Source organism: Bombina bombina, chromosome 5 (genome assembly GCF_027579735.1).
Source record: "Bombina bombina isolate aBomBom1 chromosome 5, aBomBom1.pri, whole genome shotgun sequence".
Classification (NCBI taxonomy): Eukaryota; Metazoa; Chordata; class Amphibia; order Anura; family Bombinatoridae; genus Bombina; species Bombina bombina.
This window is the reverse complement of record NC_069503.1, coordinates 110,587,718-110,599,967: the sequence shown is the minus strand read 5'-3', so window position 1 is coordinate 110,599,967 and position 12,250 is coordinate 110,587,718. Positions and strand designations below refer to the sequence as shown.

Here is a 12,250-nt window from a genome sequence, read left to right as displayed (position 1 = left end):
AAAGATGAGAAGAGGAATGGCTACTCTTCCTCATCAGCCGGGTCTTAGTAAAGACCGTGAGCCCTGGCCGCTTATATATGCGTCCTTAAAGGGTTGTTTAGCTTTTAAAATGTTAATTATCCTACCTGAAACATGGATAAAGAGGTAGGATAAGACTAGTAAAATATGCTACATTTCACCTATTAGGTACTATTACCAGCTATTGTGAGTTCTCGCTGGGGCAGGAGCGATGTAAAGTATCGCATTAACATTTTTCGACTATTGGGGGTAGGTTATACACGCCCCAACATAACAATGTATAATTGCTCAATATTAACACCTGTAGAAAAACATATTAAACAAGTAACATTTATAGTCTATTCACATGTTATCAGTCTTCCTTCTGTGAAGAAGATTAACTCAAAAGAGCAGATAGATATCCCTTTCAACTGTTTTGTGAAGGTGAGGAAAATAAACAACAATATAAGACAATACTTATCTGATGAAGAGCTGTTGATGCACATGGACTATGTGCAGGATCTCAGGAAGGGAAGTTGTGATGATTAGGAGAGGCCCGGTTTTTGGATTTCTTAGACACTGTAGACCAGTTAGAGCGTGTTCCTGTGGATGTTTTACCCTTGAAATAAACCGAAGGGGGATCTTCCGCTTCTGAGGGTGAGGATGGGTTGACAAAGTTAATGCCTAAGGCCTGTGAGAGAGTGTCCAAGTCCGAAGACTCTCTGTACACTAGCATTTTGCCAGCGTGTGGAATCGGTAGGCTAAAAGGGAATCCCCATCGATATTTGATACGGTGTTCTTGGAGAGCTGTGGTTAGGAATTTCAAAGATTTCCGCTTTTCAATGGTGGATGGGCATAAATCTTGGTATATTTGGAGTTCTTTGTCTTGAAATGATATGGGATGAGTATTTCTGGCAGCTGTCCAGATGGTTTCTTTGTCTTTAAAATGGAGTAGTCTGGTGACAACATCCCTCGGCGGAGCTGAGGGGTTAGGGCGAGGTCTTAATGCCCTATGGGCTCTTTCAATAGCTGTCTCAGTGAAGGAGGTAGATTTGGTGAGATGATTGAAAAACCTTGTTAAATAGGAGTGGAGATCTTCAGTAGGGATGTCTTCAGGGATTCCACGAATCCTTAGGTTATTTCTCCTACTCCTATTCTCCAGATCCTCCACTTTATCTTGTAGAGTATGGATCATGGAGGCCTGCTGCGACATGCCAGTTTCTGTTGTGTCCAGCATGGTATTGATAACTTCCTGGCTCTCTTCTAGGTCATCCAGTCTAGCGCCCAGAGTACCAATTTCTTTTTTAACCGTGGAAATTTCTGATTGTATGAAGGATTTGAGATCCGCTATGTCGGACTTAGAGGGTAGTTTATCAATAGTGGCTTGTAGTATTGTGAGTTGCTGTTGTGTGACAGAGAGACTTGCTATTTGATCTGGTGGTGGGGGAGAAACAGGCTGTGAAACATCTTTTATCAATGAGGATGCGTCTGTTCTAGATTGGTCTGAGGGAAAAAAATAAGCAGACATAGATGCAGCCTGGGCTGTAGCTTTCCCATTTTTGTCAGACTTCGCAGGCCTTCTAGACGCCATGATTTTAAAATAATGTGCAGTGTTAGAGCTGGATTCTAGCAAATAATATGATTGGGAGCCTCAGTCTTTGTTAATATATAGCTTAATTAACTCCAAGTCTTTCCCCCCCCCCTTGCAGGGATTGCGTGTTCTAGTAGTGCTGTGGCTGCTCTGATATTTCTTGTAGGTGATGATATATAGCTGAGTGCTAGTGAATCCCTGCTGTAGGAGGTTATGAGATAGTATACTGAAGATTCACGTTCACTTTAGTTGGTTACTCCTATAGACTGCGAGTAACACATTTTCCCCTTTTCTCTTTTTCCCCCCCCCTCAGAGATATCCTGCACAAGTGTTATGTTCTTTGTATAATGGAGCGTAAGCAACACATCTCACATCTCATATCTCTGCTAGATAGACACAGTTGGGGCATTTCATTGTGTTGTGTTCATTCTGTCACAGACTGAGTTAGTGTGCCATGTCTCAGGCCGCAGGGTATGGGCGGGTCAAAATGGCGACCGGAACTTCACCGCGTGGAGTATCCTCCTTCCTCCACACTTCCATCCGGTGCTGCCGTGAAGGTAAGTATAGCCACCCGCTGCCGGAGCTCTATAAATATGTAGCTGGCTTTACATGCTGCAAGTGCGCTGTGTTAGGGGATCTTGTGGTTCCGCAATCTGGATCGCGGTCTCAGCCTTACCTAAAGAGCCTGCTGTTTTGAAAGTTTCTTAGTGGGCTAAGGCTCTTAAGGCATAGTTTTGCCGCTTTTCCAAGGTAGTAGGGCTTCTTGTACCGGTCGGTGAGGAAGAGTTGCCCCGGAGCTCACACACTATGTGGCCATGTTCTAGCACGGCCAGGCTCCGCCCCCTCGTTTTGAGGGTTTTTTTTATATATTTTTAAGAAAAAACTTAATTATTTTTTAGATTTAATTTCTCAGCGGAAATAGCTGTTTTTATTTTATCCCTCCCTCTAGTGACTCGTGGACTTCCATATCTTGGGTGTTATATCCCATATGTCACTAGCTCATGGACTTGTGGCACTTACATGAAAGAAAACATGAATGTATCAGTTATTTATTTCATTGTGGCAAGAGTCCATGAGACTAACCCTTTTTTTGTGGTTATGATTTTTTACCAAGAGAACAAAGCAAAATTTGTGATAAAAGTAAATTGGAAAGTTGTTTACAATTACATTCCCTATTTAAATCATGAAAGTTTTTTGGGGACTTGACTGTCCCTTTTTAAAATAACAAATTCCATCAATAAAAACATAATATAATGCTGTATCCTGAGATATTTTAGGACACAACAGAAAATACTCCCACATTGAAATAAATAGTTTGTTTCCTCCTTGCATATATCTATATGATAATCACACCCTGAGGGGGAGGCAGGGACTCTGTATCCATGTGACACCAGAGGGGACAATAGACATCTCTGTGGCCCTCTCATTGTCTCCCAACAGACAAGTTGTACTCATGTGAGTCACACAGAGAAAGTCCCACATTAGTATAAATATCTGTGTAACACTCAGTGATATCACAGGAGGAACCAGAGAGACTTCATACTTACAGAGCTTCTGCTAAACGGTAATATGCAAAACCTGACATAAATCTTTATTAACAGCATCACAATGTTGTGTTTTATATAATGATGAGAAAATATTGTTATGTATTTTGCTATGATAGAGATAAAATATTTCACTTCATGTAAGAAACTGAGTTTATGTAAAAAAAACAACTCAACTGTACTTATTTAATTTGTTTTCTATATTTTGTATGCTGTGTTAATGAATTTATTGCTTAGTTTTTCTATTAAAAAGGCTAATTTAGTACATAATAATTTACTGCAGTTTGTAAAAATTAATGTTTGTAGCAGAACCAAGCCATATTTTCATGCTTGAGGAGGTCTGTCCAAAAATACATTTGTGGGGGTTGTTCCTGTTATCCAATGAACAATAGCTTTTTTTTAAGTATCAGCCAATTAGAATCCTGTATTTCCCTATAGGTTTATAATTAACTGTAGAGCCCAGGTAAACCATTTTCATTTAATATTAGTGTGAAGCTGCTATTTGCTCCAGTAATAAATATCACTTAGCTTATGGCCCTGTTGTATCGGTCTCATCACATTTACTGATCTAATCATAAATATCTTGTGATCTGCATATTATTTTACTTCTAATGAGGTTATTTTATAATACATTTCTTATTTCTATTACCTGCACCTTGTCACGCTCGGCCGCTAGGAAGCTCCAGCTGTCCTCTCTGTGTGCTTGATTGACAAGTAGTCTGAACCGCCCCTTCCTGATGATGTCACTACCAGGCTTTTTATTCCGGGCTTCCTGTTTCTTCAGTGCCTGTTTGTTTGTTACTCTTTGTGGCTCCTGTGAGGACTTCGCTGTGGAATCTCTCTATCTGCCAAACTCTGCAAAGTCTGACTATCCTGGGTTAATCCTCTAACTTCCTGATAACCTGTTGCCGAACATTGCAAGTACTAATTATTCTGTGAATCTCTCAATCTACTACTTGTTTACCTGTTTCTAAAACTCTGCAAATATTGTTTACTCAGTGTAAACCTTCAAACTTCTTGATATCCTGTTGCCAATCATTGCAAAGACTGTTTATTCTGTGAAACTCTCAAACTGCATGTTTACCTGTTGCCAAAACTCTGCAAATATTGTTTACTCAGTGTAAACCTTCAAACTGCTTGATATCCTGTTGCCAAACATAGCAAAGACTGTCTATTCTGTGAAACTCTCAAACTGCATGACAACCTGTTGCCAATCCCTGCAAGTACTGATTACTCTATATTAACCCTCAAACTACCTGTTATCCTGTTATCTAACTTTGCATGTACTGACTATTCAGTATAAACCTACAAACTGCCTGATAACCTGTTGCCAAACTCTTCAAGGACTGACTACACAGTATTAACCCTCAATCTGCCTGATAACAAGTTACCTACTCCTGCATTATTAACTGTTTCTTGTTTACCCTTCCTCTGAGTATAATTGACTATCCCTGCTCTCCTGATTCTGTGGAAGACTTTTCCTGTAACCAGTTCCTTACTCAGAAGTCTATTTGGCTGATATCTTGAATTACTTTGGACTCAGGCTAACCCTGCTCCATATTGTGAGTACATTGTTTTTTAGAGGTTGTCGTGGGGTCACGTCCTGGATTAAACTGAGAGTGCAAGGGTGTTGTTTAAGTACGCACTAGCATTTGGGTCTTCTTCTGGACTTTTCCTAACCTGACACACCTGTTTATCATCAGAACATATATGCCACTGATCTGTGACTGATTCTTGTTGTTAGTAAAGACCTTAGTAAGTGTATTCTGCACCTTCAGCTGTTGCTGTTTATGTCACATGATCACAGACTTAAAGGGACAGTGCCCTGTACATTTGGTTTTCCCTTAAAATAACAAGAAACCCCAAATGTTTTTCATCATGTAACTAGAATGTACAGTTTTTAGCAACTTTCCAACTGACCTCTATTTTGATATTTTCTTTATTCTCTAGGGTGTTGTTTAAGTTCGCCCTAGCATTTGGGTCTTCTTCTGGACTTTTCCTAACCTGACACACCTGTTTATCATCAGAACATATATGCCACTGATCTGTGACTGATTCTTGTTGTTAGTAAAGACCTTAGTAAGTGTATTCTGCACCTTCAGCTGTTGCTGTTTATGTCACATGATCACAGACTTAAAGGGACAGTGCCCTGTACATTTGGTTTTCCCTTAAAATAACAAGAAACCCCAAATGTTTTTCATCATGTAACTAGAATGTACAGTTTTTAGCAACTTTCCAACTGACCTCTATTTTGATATTTTCTTTATTCTCTAGGGTGTTGTTTAAGTTCGCCCTAGCATTTGGGTCTTCTTCTGGACTTTTCCTAACCTGACAGTACAAACGGGCCATGATATGGACCCTGATGAGTTATCCAGGGCTGTGGCTCTACAAGGGCAACTTCTGGGAAATCATTCTGCTCATTTGCAATCTTTGGATTCCAAGCTTGACCAGATTACTGCTCTGCTACATAACCTCTCCGCTCCTTCTCAAGCTACTGTGACTCCTACTGCAGCTGCTACTAGCTCCAATGCTGTCTTTAACCCACCTCAACCTGTTGGACAGTATACACCACGAATCCCACTTCCAGATAAATATGACGGTAATCTTGAAGAATGCTGTGGATTCCTTAATCAATGTCGTTTACACTTCAGAAACAATCCTCAAGTTTTTTCCGATTCTACTTCCAAGATCACCTTTATTATTTCCCTCTTGAAGGGTAAGGCTCTAGCCTGGGTGTCTCCTCTTTTAGAGAAGAATGATCCTTTACGACAGGATGTGAAATTATTTGTGTCCATTTTTCTTCTGTTTTTGACAAGCCTGGAAGGTCTGCAGCTGCAGAGGCAGGATTGTTGGATCTGAGACAGGGATCCCTTTCAGTAGCTCAATATGCTATTGAATTCAGGACTTTAGCCGCAGAAACTGATTGGAACCATGGAGCCTTGCGGGCAGCCTTTCGCAAGGGACTTTGCTAACGCCTTAAGGATGAACTTGTATTTCAGGAACTCCCTGATTCATTGGAGGGTCTTATCAATTTGTGTATTTCTCTTGACACCCGGCATTCTGAACGTCTTCAGAAGAGAGATAGGAATCGGAGATCCTTTGTTAAATCTTCTTTTCGTCCTCCTATTCGAACCTCAAGTCTGTCTCATAATAATTCCCAATCTCCTGAGTCTGTGGAACCCATGGAAATAGGAGCTATTGAATTGTCAGAAGCTGAACGCCATAGAAGGCGTACTCTTGGATTATGTCTGTATTGTGGTACCAAAGGACATTTACTGAAGGACTGTCCTATCCAGCCAGTAAAAGCCAAGGTTTAACTTTTGATAGAGGGACAGAGTTAAGCCAGAATCCCATGTCTTCCCTCAATTCTAAACTTTTTGTTCCTGTAACTATCTCTTTTGGAAACACCAAGTTTCGAGCTCAAGCCCTCATTGACTCTGGAGCTGCTGGAGTTTTCATTGATTCAAACTTTGCTGACTCTCTCAGGATTCATCTTCAAGCCAAGAAACAGTTAATTAAGGTAACCACTGTTAGTGGACAGCCTTTAGGTTCTGGTATCATACAAAATTCTACCATTCCTCTTCTTTTGTCTGTGGGCATACTCCATTCTGAAGTTATTCGTTTTGACGTCATCACTTCTCCCCACATACCGTTGATTCTGGGGTTACCTTGGTTGCAGCTTCATGATCCAGTCTTCTCATGGTCTAAAGGAGAACTCATTTCCTGGGGAACTACTTGTTTCAAACATTGCCTGCAAAATCCCTCAAAACCATCTGGTCCTGTCGTAGCTTTGGTGGAAGTTCCTGATTCATTGCCTAATTACCTCCACTCTGGATATTTGACTGTCCTATCGAATTGTTTTCAGGGGCTCCTCTCCCTAAGGGAAGGACCTATCCCCTCTCTTGTCAAGAAAATGTCTCTCTTGAGGAATACATAAAGGACAACTTAGCCAGAGGATTTATTCGTCCTTCCTCATCACTTGTGGGTGCAGGATTTTTCTTCATTGGGGAAAAAAGATGGAGGTCTCCATCCCTGTATCGATAATCGGGCCTTGAATCAGATTACTGTCAAAAACAGCTATCCTCTGCTGCTCATTCCTGAGTTATTTGATCGTCTTCAAGGTGCTTCTATTTTTTCCAAGTTAGATCTCTGTGGGGCTTACAATTTGGTCAGAATCCATAAAGGAGACGAATGGAAGACTGCATTTAACACTAGATTTGGTCACTACGAGTATCTAGTAATGCCATTCGGATTGTGCAATGCACCGGCAGTATTTCAGCACTTTGTTAACGAAATCTTCAGAGACTATCTAAATCATTTGTCATAATTTATCTCGACGACATTCTGATCTATTCCAAAACATTAAAAAACATGTACATCATGTAAGACTGGTACTTCAGAGGTTACGAGACAATTCCCTGTTCGCTAAATTGGAAAAATGCTCTTTTCATCAGAGTTCCATTCCCTTTTTGGGTTATATAATTTCAGAATCAGGTTTTGAGATGGATCCTGCTAAACTTTCGGCTATCAAGGACTGGCCCAGACCAACTACTCTCAAATCCCTGCAGAGGTTTCTTGGCTTTGCCAATTACTATAGAAAGTTTATTAAGAACTTTGCTGACATCACGTCTCTGCTCACTTCTCTTACTAAGAAAGGGCAAAATTGTAAGAACTGGCCCACTTCGGCAGTACAGGCTTTTGAAACGCTAAAATCAGGATTTTCTACAGCACCTCTCCTCAGCCATCCAATTCCTGATCTCCATTTTATTTTGGAGGTTGACACTTCTTCTATAGCAGCTGGAGCTGTTCTCTCCCAACGTGATCCGACTACCAGCAAGATACATCCTGTGGCGTTCTTTTCGAAAAAATTCAATCCTGCAGAGTTAAATTATGATGTGGGCAATAAGGAGCTTTTGGCTATAAAATTAGCTTTGGAGGAATGGAGGCATTGGTTAGAGGGTATCAGTCAACCTTTTTTCATTCTGACAGATCATAAGAATCTTTTATACCTCCATACAGCTACTCGTCTCAATCCTCGTCAGGCTCGGTGGGCCTTGTTCTTCTCCAGGTTTAATTTTGTACTTTCCTATGTTCCTGGTTCAAAAAATTCCAGGGCAGATGCTTTATCTAGGCAGTTCCAATCTTCTGAGCCTTCTCCTTTGGATTCTGAACCTATACTACGTCCAGTCAAAGTTTTGGCTCAAGTATCCTCTTTTCCAGTACAGGCTTTACATGCTGCTCAAGTCCGGGTACCATCTTCTTGCAAACTACCTTCTGCTATCCTGTATGTACCCAAAGGATTACGTCTTAAGCTTCTACGTTGGGCTCACAACAACATTTCAGCAGGTCATCCTGGAGTAACCAATACTTTGTGGAAACTGAAGCAGCATGTTTGGTGGTCCACTATGAGGAGGGATGTTAAGGATTATATTGCTGCTTGTAGTTATTGTGCTTTGAACAAACAATCTTCTCATCGACCGTTTGGTCTATTACACCCTCTTCCTATTCCTCATTACCCTTGGTCTCACTTATCCATGGACTTCATTACAGATCTTCCTGTTTCTGCTGGAAATACGACCATTTGGGTAGTGGTGGATTGGTTCTCCAAGTCTGCTCACTTCATACCTTTTCCAGGCTTGCCTTCAGCTCAAAGACTTTCTGAACTCTTTGTTCTACATATATCTCGTTTACATGGTTTTCCCACTGACATAGTCTCAGATCGCGGAGTTCAATTTGTTTCCAAGTTTTGGAGGTCTTTTTGTAAGCACTTCAGAATCAACATATCTCTTTCTACTGCACATCATCCTCAATCCAACGGACATACTGAGCGTGTAAATCAAGCCTTAGAATCTTTTATTATGTAGACCATCACCACTCCAACTGGTCTCAGTTATTGCCTTTGGTGGAATTAGCTCACAACTCACGCTATAACACCTCATTACAGACCTCTCCCTTTAAGGCAGCTTATGGTTTTGAACCTAGAACCTTTCCTATGATTACCAGTTGACTGAAGTCCCTGGAGCAGATCGTATTGTGAAAAATCTCAGTAACCACTGGCAACTCATTCGTCAAAATCTACTTTCCTCTTCCTTAAGACACAAGAGATATGCTGATCGCAGAAGGTGTAAGGCTCCTTTACTTCGTACTGGAGACAGAGTATTTTTATCCACCAGATTCATACGTCTAAAACAACCTTGTACTAAGTTGGGTCCTAAGTACATTGGACCTTTTCGAATTGTTTCTAAAGTTTGTTCTTCTGCATACCGCCTGGCTTTACCCAAGACTCTCAAGATCCATTCAGTGTTTCATGTCTCCTTACTCAAGCCAGTCATCTACAACTGGTATTCTATCAAGAGTAAACCACCTCCTCCACTTTCCGTAGAGGGAACTTCTGAGTTTGAAGTCAGCCAGATTTTGGATTCCAAGCTACGGGGCAATCGGCTGTACTACCTGGTCCATTGGAAAGGCTATCCTATCTCTGAACGATCTTGGGAACCAGCCTCTCATGTTCATGCCCGGTCAGGTCCCCCGGAGGGAGGGGGCACTGTCACGCTCGGCCACTGGGAAGCTCCAGCTGTCCTCTCTGTGTGCTTGATTGACAGGTAATCTGAACCGCCCCTTCCTGATAATGTCACTACCAGGCTTTTTATTCCGGGCTTCCTGTTTCTTCAGTGCCTGTTTGTTTGTTACTCTTTGTGGCTCCTGTGAGGAATTCGCTGTGGAATCTCTCTATCTGCCAAACTCTGCAAAGTCTGACTATCCTGGGTTAATCCTCTAACTTCCTGATAACCTGTTGCCGAACATTGCAAATACTAATTATTCTGTGAATCTCTCAATCTACTTGTTTACCTGTTGTCAAAACTCTGCAAATATTGTTTACTCAGTGTAAACCTTCAAACTGCTTGATATCCTGTTGCCAATCATTGCAAAGACTGTTTATTCTGTGAAACTCTCAAACTGCATGACAACCTGTTGCCAGTCCCTGCAAGTACTGATTACTCTGTATTAACCCTCAAACTACCTGTTATCCTGTTATCTAACTTTGCATGTACTGACTATTCAGTATAAACCTACAAACTGCCTGATAACCTGTTGCCAAACTCTTCAAGGACTGACTACACATTATTAACCCTCAATCTGCCTGATAATAAGTTACCTACTCCTGCATTATTAACTGTTTCTTGTTTACCCTTCCTCAGTCTGAGTATAAGTGACTATCCCTGCTCTCCTGATTCTGTGGAAGACTTTTCCTGTAACCAGTTCCTTACTCAGAAGTCTATTTGGCTGATATCTTGAATTACTTTGGACTCAGGCTAACCCTGCTCCATATCGTGAGTACATTGTTTTTTAGAGGTTGTCGTGGGGTCACGTCCTGGATTAAACTGAGAGTGCAAGGGTGTTGTTTAAGTACGCACTAGCATTTGGGTCTTCTTCTGGACTTTTCCTAACCTGACACACCTGTTTATCATCAGAACATATATGCCACTGATCTGTGACTGATTCTTGTTGTTAGTAAAGACCTTAGTAAGTGTATTCTGCACCTTCAGCTGCTGCTGTTTATGTCACATGATCACAGACTTAAAGGGACAGTGCCCTGTACATTTGGTTTTCCCTTAAAATAACAAGAAACCCCAAATGTTTTTCATCATTTAACTAGAACGTACAGTTTTTAGCAACTTTCCAACTGACCTCTATTTTGATATTTTCTTTATTCTCTAGGTATTCTTTACTGAAGCAGCAGCAATGCACTACTGGGAGCTAGCTGGGCACATAAGGTGATCCAATGGGAAGAGGCTTGTATGTGTCACTAATCAGCAGCTAGCGCACCATAGGGCATTATATGATATGTCACAAAGGTCCTCAAGGGAATAAAGCAGATTTGATAATAGGACATTGGAAAGTTGTTTAAATTAGAATAATAAAAGTGTAATTGTGACTTTGCTTTCCCTTTAATGTGTTTCTAATTACTTGTTTTACCGGTGTATAAAATAGTATAAAGTGTGTGGGAAATTTCACCTTTAGCTTTAGTTTTTATGTAAAATAACTGTTTGCTGTTTGTAATTTATTTTCATTATTAAATTGTACACAGCCTTTTAAATGACCTGAGGCAGCGGCTCCTACTTAGCATAGGCAGGAGTTCACATTATATAAAAATATGAGTCTGTGATTGGCTGAGAGCTGTCACATGGTACAGGAGCAGAACTACATTTAGAGAATACTATTTTAAACAACTTTCCAATGTACTTCTATTATTTGCTTCCTTCTCTTGTTATCCTTTGCTGAAAGCTTTATCTAGGAAAGCTCAGGAGCTGTTGATTGGTAGCTGAATATATATATATATATATATATCTTGATTGTGATTGCCTTACCCATAAGTTCAGTTAGAAATCATTAGTGCATTGCTGCTACTTCAACAAATGATACCAAGAGAATGAAACAAATTCGATAATTAAATTAGAAAGTTGTTTACAATTGTATTCTCTGAATCATGAAAGAAAAACTTTGGATTTTATGTCCCTTTAATCAGAACCATTATTTATTATTATTATTTGTCTAAACCATTTAATATACTTTTTACAGACACGGCCAGAGCTCTGAGAGATATCAGGTATTGATGTAACTGGAGTGAATAAGGGAACCTTCTTCCTGAGCACAGACATTGGAGCCTGTTATCAGCATGAACTCATATGTGTTAGGTGAGTGTAATAGATATTATGCTGACTTTAATTACTGGGAAAATTGAATAGATCACTTATTAAACAAATAAAAACTATTATATTTATATCTGCATCTTTAAGAACATTTGTGTCAGTGGCGTTATAAAGAAGGAACAACCCCTATTTTGCTGAGGAGTAGGGTAAAAAATACTACCCCCCTGTCCTTTTTAGACAGACTATGTCTAACAACTGTCTAACCACACCCCAAGCCTTGGTTCATTACTCAGAACACCTGCAACTTCCCCTGCCCTGACCTCACTCATGGAATACCCACAACTCCCTCAGTGTTCCCCACCCCAGAACCACTACTGAATTGTGTGATTAATTTTACAGTGAGTATTATGAAACTAATAAAGTTTTTTGGCTGTTTATATAAATGGAAGAGCCACAGCCAAAAGCTA

The 12,250-nt window shown here is 40.4% G+C and overlaps 1 pseudogene; it reads left to right on the top strand.

The window, feature by feature from the left end:
* The window catches only part of LOC128660036 (zinc finger protein 721-like), a 663,758-nt pseudogene that overhangs the window by 268,097 nt on the left and 383,411 nt on the right, over positions 1 to 12,250 (top strand).